The sequence below is a fragment of the Protopterus annectens genome, chromosome 15.part0 (assembly GCF_019279795.1).
Source record: "Protopterus annectens isolate FY-2018-M chromosome 15.part0, PAN1.0, whole genome shotgun sequence".
In the NCBI taxonomy this organism is placed as follows: domain Eukaryota; kingdom Metazoa; phylum Chordata; order Ceratodontiformes; family Protopteridae; genus Protopterus; species Protopterus annectens.
In genome coordinates this window covers 215,724,019-215,738,310 of record NC_056749.1, presented here as the reverse complement: position 1 = coordinate 215,738,310, position 14,292 = coordinate 215,724,019, and the positions used below count along the sequence as shown (strand labels likewise).

The 14,292-nt window shown below is 38.5% G+C and overlaps 1 protein-coding gene across 3 annotated transcripts in view; it reads right to left on the bottom strand.

Annotated features, from left to right (window-relative positions):
- The window catches only part of ARHGEF9 (Cdc42 guanine nucleotide exchange factor 9), a 3,179,575-nt gene that overhangs the window by 3,164,603 nt on the left and 680 nt on the right, over positions 1 to 14,292 (bottom strand). The gene's annotated exons all lie outside the window — the stretch shown is intronic.

The following is a 14,292-nucleotide window of genomic DNA, read 5'->3' as shown; positions in this document are numbered from 1 at the left end:
TTTCTGTGATCAATACTTATGAATGCCTGTGTAACAGAGTCTAAAACATTTAGGATTTTTGATTTGGAAGTGTTTGAACAGGTATTTTTATACTGCAAACAGACTGCAAAGAATTGTTACTCGGGTAGATGGCAAACCGTAGTGTGATGGGAAGAAAGTGGTTATTGGCAACATATTTTTTGGCAGACTTTAAAAAATGGGAACTGTGGAAACAATACATGCAAAATAATGTTTTTGAGGAGGAATGGGGTTTAAAGGAAGGCAAGAATTGAATGAGCTTTGTAATGTTTGATTAACAATGACTTTACAGAATATTATATGTGATGCAAGATGTTTGCAACTGAAAATTTCAATATGGATGGATTCATTTGCATGAATGTATAATTGCCTAGATCATAAATTATAGGTCAATACCTTTTTTTTTTTTTTTTTTTTTTTTTTTTTTTATGAAAAAATTATAAGTATGAATGCCCTTCATTTATTAAAGGACATAGCCACTGAGCAGACTCACTTATCATAAAACATTCTATCAAAGTCTCATCAACCCTCCCCCCAAGCAATTGATGACATTGCAAGTTCTTCAAAACACACTTCAAGCTGAAATTGTTCCAAAAGTAATATCAAGGATGTCAAGAAATACTTCAAGTCAGGGAGCCAAGCACCAACCATCACCATGCACTACACTCCATACAGTCCCCGATAAGTGTGCCTAGTTCCCTTAATAGTGACCTAAGCAGTCTTTTTCTACTTTGCTCCCACTACTTGCTTATCAGCCCACCTCCCAGCCAATTGTCTAAGTCCCACCCTTCAAAAAGGCTTGACCAAGAGGGGCCATCACTGAGGCAGCAATAAGGTGTGGTTCATGTTTCTTCCTGGTTAGTCTAAACATTCCTATGCACACTTGGCTTAGCAGGAGGGAAGAGGACATCCAATGGGCTGTTTGAGAAGGATGCCCCCTCACCTGCACAAGGGGCATTACCTCCTGTGCTGCTTTGCCCCCTCACCTGCACAAGGGGCATTACCTCCTGTGCTGCTTTGCCCCCTCACCTGCACAAGGAGCATTACTTCCTATACAGCTTTGCAGCTTTGCCCCCTCACCTGCACAAGGGGCATTACTTCCTATGCAGCTTTGCCCCCTCACCTGCACAAGGGGCATTACTTCCTATGCAGCTTTGCCCCAATCCTGAAGTATGGCAGGTGTTTTTCTGGTACCAACTGTATAACAGAGTGCATGTGCTGCATCTTCAAGAAATATATCAAGGACTGAACATGGACATACAAGTAGCAGGCACATGCTATACACAGTGCCATGAGTGCAGCCAGAGAGGGGGCATGTATGAATGCAATAGCTAGTTTGTATACAAGTTACCCAAAGTCAGTAAGCTTCTATCGTGATGTGTTTGTTCATAATAAAACTGCTTGAAAAGAACCCACGAAGACTTGTCTATTGTATCCTGACTAGACGAGCAACATGGTGTCAGAACTGGGATTGCAGAGATTGATATTTGGAGCCACAAGGTGCAGAGATGACAGTGAATGTAAACTAAGAGAAACAAGCATGAAACAGAGCCAGAAAAAAAAAAACGAAGGTAATGAAAACTTGCACAAACAGCTTATTTTATAAAAAAGATAAAACAGAGCATTGCAAGGGCATAAACTGCATTATTAAACAAGTGGCAGGCACTAAAGGTTTATTAGCTAAGCAAAATATTAAAGATATTTGATGAAACTATTTAAGCAAAACGAGTATGTTTAAAGCAAAACAAGTGTGTCGGAGGCAAAACAGGCATGTTTAGAGTAAAACAAGCACAAGAAAAGTACAATGGGCATGGAAAGTAAACAAGCAAAACAAATATAATAAGGGCAAAAAGGGCAGATTAAGCATAAATAAAGCAAGATGACTACATGTTTTTTGGCAAAGTGTGTTTTGACAAAACTAGCTATGCCCTTGATACAATACGAAGTCAGAGAGTTATATGAAGTATCTCAAAGTGTGTAAAAGTGCTTATAGTGTGCGCTTATTACTGTGTATGTATTCTGAAGAGTTTGTGTGCAAAGTGCAATTATTTCATGAAGTACAGTCAAAGTATAGCCATTTCAAAACGTTTCTTGTGCTGGGTGTGTTTATTCGCAAAGTGCCACCATTACAGAGTGTTTCTTGCACTGTAAAGAATTATTATGGGGAAATTTCAGTGTGCAATGTACTGTTTATTCACAAAGTACAATTACTTTGAAATGTTTCTGAGTCACAGCTTCTTCTGCCCAGTTTATTCGCACCATGCAGTTATTTGAAATGTTTCTTAAAATGATAATAAAATTAACTTTAATAGTATGGAAATTTCAACAGTATTACAGTGCCTGAGAGAGACTTATTTCACAAAGTTCAGTTATTCAGAGGCTTGTTGGGCTACTGGGAAAAGTTACAAATACTGGCATATGTCTGTATGTGTTCATGCATACTTGCAAAACCCTTCACTGGCATGTGTTAATATGGCAGACGGATTTCGAAAGCCCTTATCACTTGTATTTGATCAGAATACTGCAGAGAATTGGAGAATATTTAAGCAAGAGTATGATATTTTTATACAAGCAGCTTATTCTGACAAAGATGCATGCATCAGGGCATTCATTTTACTAAACCTAGCTAGGTCAGAGGCCATTGAAAAAGAGCATTAATTTGTGTATGCACCAGCAGTATAGGAGGGGAGAAGGTGAAAATTTGTCATATTGTTGTACAGGCTGTATCAAGGGAAGACTTCAGAGTGTTTGAATTGCAAATTTAGGGAAATGTGTAACCCCCAGACAAATATTACATTAGAGAGGCATTTACCCAACAGATCAGAAACCAGGGGAAACTTTTGCAGCTTATATTACTGACCTGAGAAACAAAGCTAAAATATATCGGGCTGGTGACTTAAAAGAGGAGTTAATAAATGTGTGGTATTAATAGTGCTGCTGTGAGAAATATTTTGCTTTGTGACAGTGATTTAACTTTGAGTAAAGCCACAGAGATTTGTCAGCACCATGAAGTTACAAAAAGAAAACACAAGTATGCTTGCAAGTGACAACAGCATGGTTTCATCAGGCTCCAGAATAAATGCAGATGGCATGCAACATATGGCAAACAGAAGGCGGCCTAAGCACATGGCAGTTACAGCCCCTGCTGACTCACCAGGGAAATCAAGCAATTTTCCAGCAAGTTCTAAGAAAGGAACATGCTCAGTACAGTACTGACGTGAATCAGCAAAACACAAGTCCAGCTTTATTAATTGTCGCAGTTGTGGTGCCAATCAGTAGTCTTAAAAGAGAGAGAGAAATGCTTAGCATTTGGTCAGCAATGTCACAAGTGTAAAATATGGAACTATTTTCAAAAATTTTGCAAATCAACTAAACCCCATGCAGTTGTAAAGAAGGGTCACTCAAAAATTGATCAAGTAAACTGCAATTCTACTTTCTATGTAGCTGGTGTATCAGTAATTGGTAAAAGAGTTGATGCAGTGAATTGGTTGGCAAAGAGCAAATGTCACAAGTGTAAAATATGGAACTATTTTCAAAAATTTTGCAAATCAACTAAACCCCATGCAGTTGTAAAGAAGGGTCACTCAAAAATTGATCAAGTAAACTGCAATTCTACTTTCTATGTAGCTGGTGTATCAGTAATTGGTAAAAGAGTTGATGCAGTGAATTTGTTGGCAAAGAGCAAAGTGTTTTGTACTGTCCAGATCAATGGTAAATCCACCGAGCTTAAAGTAGACACTGGTTCAAAGTGTAATGTTATATCAGCAGACATGTTTGCTAAAGTGAGAAATAATGAACAACTCAATGTGGCCAGTAGAGGGAAACTTGTTGCTTATACAGGTGAAGAATTTCAGACCAAAGGCTCTGTAATACTTTCATGTTATTTGGCTAAGAATTGTTACAGCTTTTATTCTATGTAGTTTAAAGACCCGTGCAGTCATTATTTGGTCTCAGAGACAGTACGAGAATAAATCCACTTTTTTTTTTTACCAAAGAAGTTCATCATATATGTGCATATCCTAGTTCCAATTTTTCTGAAGCCATTTTCTCAGAGTATGCGGATGTTTGATGACAAGTTGGGCAAACTTCCAGTTGTGTATTCCATGAAGTTAAACCCAAAGGTCACTCCCGTAATCATACCAGCAAGAAAAATTTTGATAGCTATGCAGGATAAAGTCAAAGCTTAGCTGGATAAAATGGTACAGCAAGGTGTAATTTGTCCAGTTACAGAACCAACTAAATTAGTGTTGTCCATGGTAGCAGCTCACAAAAAAGGCTCAGATGAAATCAGAATATGTATTGACCCAAGAGATCTGAATAAAGCATTGAAGAGACAGCATCATCCAATGCGTACAATCGAACAGATCACAAGTCTGATACCAAATGCCACATTTTTTTCTGTCTTGGATGCAAAAAGTTCATTTTGGCTGGTGATGCTTGATCACAAATCCTCATTATGGACCACTTTCAGTACCTCATTTGGCAGATACAGATTCCCAAGGATGCCATTTGGAATAAATTCTGCAAATGAAGTCTTCCAGTGTGCAATGGAGCAATTTTTTTCAAGTAACCCTTGTGCCATAATAGATTTATTGGTTGGAGACAATAGTGAAGCAGACATGACAGAAACCTAGAGAGTTCTAGACAAAGCATGTGAAGTGAAATTAAAGCTCAAGCCTCTGAAGAAGTGTACATTCAGACTACCAGAAGTCATATGTAGGTCATTTATTTAACAGCACTGGCTTGACACCAGACCCGACCAAACAAGCAACTATTCTTAGGATGTCAGTGCCAGCATGCTCTACAGCATTTCCTAGGATTGGTCAACTCTTTAGGCAAGTTTATACACGACTTCAGTGAGTTGACAGCACCTTTAAGAGAGCTGTTGAGCAAAAATGTCACATGGTCTTGGTTAGAACAGCACCAGAAGGCATTTGAAGACCTTAAACAGAAAATTGCCACCCCACCTATATTAAGATACTATGATGTCAATAAACCAGTCACTCTTTCCTATGATGTTTCAGAATTCGGTCTTGGTACAGCAGTTATTCTTTAAGAAGGCAGAACAGGAGACTATGCATCTAGAACATTTACCAAACTGAAATGCAGTATGATCAAATTGTGACAGAGTATGCATGTTCAAAGTTTCATGATTATATCTATAGTCGAGCTATTCTGATTGAAGATTCAAGGTGAAACAGTCAAGGGTGAAGTGCCTCTGAAGAACAAGTACCAATATCGTAAATAAACACAAGAGGCAACACCATGACTATCAAAGCAGACCATTTATTGAACAACAACATATAAAAATAAAAACTAGTGAGCGCTTTCACGTTCAACCGAGCACTTCTTCAGACTGAAGAAGTGTTCAGTTGAACGTGAAAGCGCTCACTAGTGCTTTTATTTTTATCTGTTGTTATTTAATAAATAGTCAACTTTGATAGTCATGGTGATGCCTCTCGTATTTATTTACTTATTCAGATTGAAACTGATCACCAGCCTACCATGCTAAAGAAGCCTATGTATTCAGCTCCAGCGAGATTACAAAGAGGGATGCTCAAATTGCAAAAGTACAACTTCAAAGTGGTCTATACAAAAGGCAAACTTCTTTATACCTTATCCAGATCAGCCAGAAATACCACGGAACAGCTTGACACAGAAAAGCTTGACTTTGACATGATGGCAGTGCGTAATTTCTCTACCATGAGACTTGATGAGCTAAGAGATTATACAAAGACTGATCAAATTTTGCAAAAGCTCAACCACTATATTGATGTCGGATGGCCGTCAGAGCAATCTAGTGTACCACCTGAAGTGCAACCCTACTTTCCTTACATAGATGAGATGTTAATGGAAGATAGCATTATTTTCAAAGGTTCCTGCTTCCTTACAACATGAATATATCCAGATTTTGCACCATGGTCACCCAGGTCTCACATCTACTAAGAGAAGGGCGAGAAGAACTAGTATTCTGGCCTTCATTACTGAAAGACATTGATAAAAGTACTTTCTTCTTGTTCAGTATGCAATAGTACTAAACCCCATTTACAAAGAGAACCACTTCAGCTAAGTCAAGTTCCTGAATTACCTTGGTCAACAGTAGCCACTGATATATTCAAGTGGGACAATCAGCATTACTTAGTATTGGTGGACTCTTGTTTGAACTGGTTTGTGACTGATCTACTACTACCTAATCTAACATCTGCTTTGTTATTACCAAGTTAAAATGTCATTTCTCAGTCCATGGTAGTCCACACAAAGTTATTTCTGACAATGGTACTCAATTTACTAGTAAGTTATTTCTGAAATTTACAAGAGAATGGGACTTTGTACATGTTACTAGCAGTCCTAAATATCCACAGTCAAATGGTCTAGCTGAGCGTTTAGTGCAGAGTGCAAAGCAATTACTTGAAAAGTCAAAGCGTGATAATACCGATGTCTTTTTGAATTTACTTAAATCTCAGAAACATGCCCCATGATGATATACTTGGCTTGCCTGCTCAATTATTCAAGAAGCATTCTTTTCCATAAGTCCAGTTATGATAAAAAAATCGAGCAGATTTCTTCATCCATTCAAATGAGAGACAGTGAAGCTACAAACATCAAAAGAAGTAAAGACAGTGAAGCTACAAACATCAAAAGAAGTAAAGACAGTGAAGATACAAACAGCAAACGTTTTTAACTGGATTGGTCAAGCTACAGGTATAAGTGCCGAGCAGAGATCCTACTTCATAAAATCTGAGGGTGTGGAGTACAGGAGAAATTGTAGACATCTTCTTCCTGTATCAGAATCGTTATTGCAGCATTGTTCCTGTGATAAAGACTCTAGGTCTCAAAGCCAGTTGGAAATTGTTCCCAACGCGTTTTAACCTCTACTTCCATTCCTGAGGATGTTCCAGATATTCCCAAGATTGAACATTCAGCAAAGACAGTTCCAGTTGCTAAATCTGTTTTATGTCACACAATTTGGTCATATTTCCAAACATAGTGTGAACTACACAGCAACATGGACATATCTGTATATATGTACCTAGTTCTGTATAGTTGCATGACAAAGAACTTCATATTATTTGCATGCCAAAGGAGATTCATAGCATTGCATGATCTATTTCTCAAAGAGGGAGGATGTAGAACAGAGTGCATGTGCTGTATTTTTAAGAAACATATCAAGGACTGAATGTGCACATATAAGTAGCAGGCACGTACTATAGCCAGTGTGCCATTTTGAGAGTGCAGCCAGAGTGAGCATGTATGAATGCAATAGCTAGTTTGTATACAAGTTACTTAAGTTAAAGTCAGTAAGCTTCTATCATGATGTGTTCATACATAATAAAGATGCTTGAACAGAACCCATGAAGACCTGTCTATTGTATCCTGACTAGACAAGCGACACCCATCATGGAAAATGCACATCCTCTGTGTGTCCGAGTGCTTGCAATCCACCACCAACCCCAAGAAAGAAGACTGGATTATGTCCTTTCACTTCTCACCCTCCTAATCTGGCTACTCCAGTGCCAGGGGGTGATAATCAAACACCTCCTGCCTGGGTTGCAGTCAAGGCTGTATCTCTATGCATGTTGGAGCTAGATTAACTAAGCTGTCATAACAGAAGTTTCAGAAAGGAGGATGGTGGTGGCAGCCTAGTGCATTCCTCATGCAAAGGAGCAGCATATCAGGTGTTCTCAGTCCACACAGATAATGGTTTTCAACCCAACAGGTACAGGAACCCCTGGATATGAATGAAGAGGGACATGCCACTTTGGATGGCCAAACATCTAGACTACAGTCCACCAATGATAGCACAACTGTTAAACTGGTGCATCAGTTCTTCCTTATTACTGGATATAAAAGATTACCTAATCCAAGCCAAAAGAACAGAATGAAAAAGGTGTCCAAATCTGACACTTGAGCTTCAGGGACACACCAATGCTATTTATTTTTCTGAATAGATTTCCTTGAGCGGATAATGTACCATTTTGTTTTTGGGATGCATGCACAGCGCAAACAGATGGTGTATTGTGTGCATGCTCTGTTAGTAGTGTTTGCTTAGTTGTGTACATTTTGCGCTCTCTTTTCACACCACTGTAACCATATACCATCACTCAGTTTGTATTACATTATATACTGTTTAGCCCAGTTCCTGTCAGCAAGGAAAATGCTGGTCAATATCAAATCACACTTCATTATGTGAACAGATTGCTTAGTGTGTTTTGAAACTTCTACACCCTGTTATTACTTTTTTGCATTATTGTTAATTGCTCATGCCATGTTCTCGGTTTATAGGTTATAGCATAAGGGTCAGTCTTTGGAAATAAGGATAGTATTGTAGTTCAGCAAATGTAGAATGTTAGTCTGAGTTCCTACTTCTCTTTACTGTTTCCACTGCATGTGTTTTTTCTAACACACTGGATTGTAGTTGTTACTATTTGTGATGCAAATGTTTAGAGCTTTAACCATGAATGCACACACACAATTTAAAAAGAAGAAGAATGCTTTAATGTCATATGTCAAGAAGCACAAAGTAGATGAAATGTTTGTGCAGGAAGTCAAAACTGTAAGGAAGCACACGGAGTGTGTGGGAATGTTTCTGTGTAAAACCATTGTCTGCAGCTAAGGGAGGGAAGGCTGTTCTAATGAGGGATCGGATCAGATGGTGTGGGAAGTTAGACAGACTAATAAGGTTAATGAAGGAGAAATGGGTCATAGTGAAGGTATTAACTGAACAGGTCAATTTAATATTAGCCTATGGGCCAAACTGATTCTTCAGATTTTTTCAGAGATATTTTAATTCTATTAGAGAATTCAACAAGGACAACACACTTTTGATAACTTGGGGGATTTTGTACTTGATAGGCGCAATCCAAGGTCTGAATTCTGTGTTAAAGCATGGATGGGAGTGAAAGAAGAATTTGTAATACTGGGACTGTGTGATTCATGGAGACTAAGCAGACACTGGATACACTTATTTTACCATAACACTGAATTATAGGCAAACTTGTTTTTTAGCTACTGTCCTACAAGTTCTCAGGTTGGGTGTCTAGCCTAGACACACTAGCCAGTCAACTGTTGGACCATGAGGCCATATGGCTGGAGACGAGCTTAATCTTGATAAGTGCTCACTAAGGAAGTCAACCATTATGGTACTTCTCAAACCAGATAATAACTTGTAGCTGTCAGTTAGCAGAAAAGATCAAGGCTCTGGGCCATTAGTGAGTTATTACTTGCCCCCAAGATATAGGCCAGGGTTTGAATCTTTTCACCTCCATTAGCCTAGTGTGTTACTCTAAGTAAGTCACTTTCCTAGACAGTGCTCTTTGGTCTCTCCTGAAAAAGAACACGTGTTCAGATCGCTTACCTCGTGTTTAACAAAAGCAAAAAATAAAGTCAAAAATGGTAAGCAACTGTAGACATATCTCCCGAATCAATACAGAGGATAAGATATGCACCAAGATTTTACCCAATTTGAGCCATCTCTTGTTCCAAAGCAGGTTCTCAAAACATGTTAAAGTACAGACCACACTAGATTTCTCAATGGTTACATAACACCTAGCAGATCATGCATACTCCATCTATTGCCTTACCTACCAACTTTGAAAAGACTTGTTTGCGTGAGACTATTTGTAATCTGTGCTTGGTTATCTCAACTTCCCTTCCACTTTGATAAAAGGGATTTGTGCCCTGTATGACCATCCTCTGTCTGGAGCATTAACAGCATGCTTTCAATTCCCTTTTTTCGCTTATGGGGTACCAGAAGAGTCTTGTTGACTCATCCTTCCTTTTGCTCACCATTGAGCTCTTAGATGAAATGATTAGGATTTGGAGGGGGGGGGGTTAAAGGGCAGGTATACCTTATGGCATTCATTTCATATTTTTTTGTTCACAGATGATTTCTTTCTTCTGAATGAAGACATACTGAATAATACCCTAGCCATTAAAGGTGTTATGCATACATTCCAATCAATCTCCTGTCCGAGGGCAAATAGTGCAAAAAATGTTGCTGTCACAGAACACACAAAGGGGACAAAAGATAGGGCCCCTGATATTCTATTCAAATGGTGTGCTAGAAGACCCAAATATTTAGGAATTAGGTTTCACACCTCCTGAGAAAAGTTATATCTTAATATATAACCTTTGAGGCAGAATTTGCCACATATGTGGCTGAAACACCACAGCATTGAACTTGGCAGGGTCAATGTATAAAAGCCTTTTCGTTCCCAAGGTGATGAATATACTGAGCCACATTGCCATACTACCTACTCATAAGTGGCTGGCAAAAATACAAAAGCTGGAACATCAGTTTATATGGAATGGTAAAGAGGAATAAATTGAACATGTCAGTACTATACACTCTGCTTAGGGAGAAGCAAGAAAACTGAGTACAAGAACTTATGCGACAGCCATTGCCCTGCATTTGCATGCTAATGCTTTGGAGTCTTTCAGCATGAGCTACTCTTGGAAGGCTAAATCTATTGCAGCATGTCTTATTTGCCCTTCCCTACTATTGGGGGGGGGGCTTCTTAAGTACTGAAGAATGTGAAGTTGCATAGCAGCCACCGATGCAACCTGGAAACTATTCTAGAAGCAACTGCATATTTAATCTCTTTACAGATTGGAGGTCCCAATAGGACGTCACCTGGAGCTTAATACAGGTGTAAACTGATTAGTATGGCAAGACTAGGTAGAGGCTGGTATTAGATATTTATGTGGTATTCTGCAATTTGATAAGTAAAATAAGCCAGAAGTTGCCTATCTGATGCAGAAGTACAGTCTACAGGCTTACAACAAATCGGTGCTCTTATCAGCTGGGCTATGCTCTACTACCTTGTTCTCCATCCAAGATGCTTCTGACTAATTCCTCAAGCATCTCCCAAGTGCAGCTGGGCCTCATTCTGATGCACAGAGCGAAATCTGGGAGAGCTTCTGCCTTCCACAAACTGCTACTGATTATGGTTCATGGGGCAGACAGGGGTCCCATTAAGAAGAGCTAGTAGACTAACCAATGAGGCTATATAGTGCTTTATATTCTTTTCTCAAATCCATAGACCATCCTCTGCAGTTTATATTGGATTATTGTATAGGCACCTTAGTGTAGGTTTTGCAGCCTGTCTTTGCATGTGGGGAGGGGGGGGGGGCTATCCTTTCTAAATGCAAGAGCTTAAACAGATGTGAGACTAGAAGAAGATCTGCCCTTTGTTTAACAGGAAGCCAGTTTACTTTCTTGATTGTTAGTCAGTGATATTTACACTTTGCAGGAAAGTTTATAAAATAGCATATTTCGTCACTAAGGGTTTGTAGTGCTTTACTGTTTTTCCTTGAGGCTGATGCATGAGACAGAGAGAGAGAGAGAGATTACACAAGCTTTACTGACTCATGTTACCTACTATACTGAGTAAGCCTTGGCAAAACCATTCTGGGTCATTGCACCATCCTGAGGAGACCCTCTCCTGCCACTGTACATGCCTAAGTTCTGAGAAGCCATAATACAGACTGCTGACCAAGAGGTTAAATGAAAATGAAGAGGGAATTTCCTGGGTGGGAATGCATCCTCCCAGCTCTCTCTGTTCTTCCTTCCCAACTGCTAAGAGACTTTGCATCCTGTGCTTCCTTGCATAGTTGCCAGTCTTTGTATTTTCTTTTTTTCCTCCATCTTAGCTGCATTTTTGTCCAACTTACCCATGTTTATATGTAATATCTTAGCCTGTTACTAGTTGCAGTTGAAATCTTGACTTTAGCTTTGTTCTTACAATATAATTTGTTATGCTTTCACTGTTGTGCAGTGCCTTTATATATTTTTTTCCAATAAAAAGTAGACATCAGCACACCATTGGCCATCATATTTCAGAGATCAGTACAGTAGTTAAAACATAGCAAATAAGATGACAGATAAAACTTGATTTCATGTCATCATTAGTACACATTATTGTTTTTCAAACATAAGTGCCTGAAGCCACAAGCTTAATGTATTCAACAAGGCAAATTTTAGGTCTAGCCTGGTGTAAAAGAATCAAAAATATACAGCTGGCAAAACTATTGTCTACAGATTATTGGATGACCACATCCAGACATATTCTGGAGCAGAATATATGATCAGAACTATATATTGGGAATAAGGTTTTATCACACATTAGAGATGACTATGTCTCTGGGTTAGTGAGGGAACCCAGTATCACACCAGTTAAAAAAAAAAAAAAAAAAAAAAGGATAACCAGTGAATGTTCCTTGAATGAGATCCCTGTATCTGAAGTGTTTCACAGTTCCCCAAAGAAGGCTCAAGATTCATGAGTGCTTTCTGGATGTACCTATAAAGGCCACAGGACTAAACCAAAGTAGGCTTAGGAGATGTTTTGTCAAGTACCTGATAGGACCTCCTAGCATGGAAGGGATGATAAGGGAGAACAAAATGTCTGTGTATCAAAATATATGCAGATAACAGTCTAAAGATGATGTCATGCAGTATTCGTTATTAGAATAAAAAAAATATGAAGGTTATTATAGTAAACTCTCAGGTACAGGTAACGAGAATTGAAGCAAACAGAACTCTCAAGCAACAAAAGACACACAAAGAAATATAGTTTTCATGTGTCGCACTTTCTGTTCCCCCACCACACCCCTGCAGAAACATACCTTTTGTTTTTAGAGTTTTAGAATTTTAAAAAGGAAGATAGGGCACAGTATTAGTCAGACCTATTTTTAATAGTAACCCCCAAGCAACCAGAAGCTACAGTTATCCAGCATCTACCAATCCCCAAGAGTGCCATTTAACGAGAGTTTACTGTAAATTATTACATCCATTTGATCATGTTCTAAGTGCAGGAACTAAGTGGTCAAATTTACTTTTCTCTGAATGCCCTATCCTTGGCCTATAGGTACTGCAGACACCACTGTTCTCTATATTAGGTAGTTCTCATTTCTACACTGCTGTATGACTGGAGTTAATTCATATAAATTACCAGATATAGAAAAAAAAAAAAAAAGCACGCAGTAGTGATAATGATAAAACAACAACACATCCACTAAAATGCGTGAAGGTCATGATAAAGAAACACAAATAACTTTAATTTAGTGGTTTTAGCCCACTGGTATGAAGAGAGTACTACATTAAAGTTATTCTCCCTCTTATGATCTGCATGTTTTTCAGTGATAAATTTGGGGTTGCGAATGGTTTGCCACATGCAGCAGTGGCTGAAGCCACCCTAAGGAATCCTTCCAGACTGTGCTGGTTTTATCTAGGTGAATTGCACTCCTTGATCAGTTGTGGTGAAGAACTCAGCTCAAGTGGAAACATGTATATATGTATACACATACACACTTTACTGCTCATGACTGAACATCCCAATACACAATCAGAAATGAATACATGGTTCTCTCTCTTCTTGCCAAGTGTCAAATAACAATAGTCTGAATTGGCAACTGACAATTTCAAACACTGATATTTAAATAAAAAGAAAAGTTAATACAAAGTTAAATAAAATCATGCAGACATGAAAAGAAGCAGGGGACAAGCGGTTACTGCACCCTTAAAGAGGTAGAGTTGTACGTCAATTTTCCCTATCAGTATATATTAATATTAAGGCTGTTTTTGGAGAAAAGGCAGGTAATACAGTTAGTCCTTTATCCCTCAAGCTATGACCTCAGAGTTAAATCAATACATAGGAAGTGTAGACGTCAAGCATCCCTACAAATCAGGTTTATGGTGCACCTTACATTCCTTTTTGTTAGCAGCAGTTGTATGAAGTAATCTGTATACATTTTAAGTACCAAATTTCCTTTCTGCAGTACACAAGCTACTTAGCTACTCACTTTCTTGTTTTGCAGTATTTTTTTTTTTTTTGTGTATGGAAAGACAAGTTTACCACACTTACAATTTGAACTAATTCATGTAATTACTTATTGTCATGCAAGGAAAGTGTTCAGAAAGAATAGCATACAATTCTGTCAGCCATTAACAGCACAGCAATCTGTTCTATGAAGCAAGAGCCCTACACAATGTATCCATGTTTAAGATTTATATTTTTCCTATGTGCTTTGGGCACTTATGGAAGTTTCCATGCAGTATTTTCATCGTCTATATTCCCAACACTGGCATTCTCCTACTTCAGCTTTATATCCAGTACTTTACATTCAGTACTGCAACAAGCATAGCTAAGGAGAAACGTGCAGTGTGTGTGTAGAGGCTTTATAGCCTGGGATGGCAGGTGACTTCTGGACTATTCTGGCAGCTTAGAGCAGAGCATTAAGACTATAAATTCTAAAAAAGTATATCAGATAGTCCTG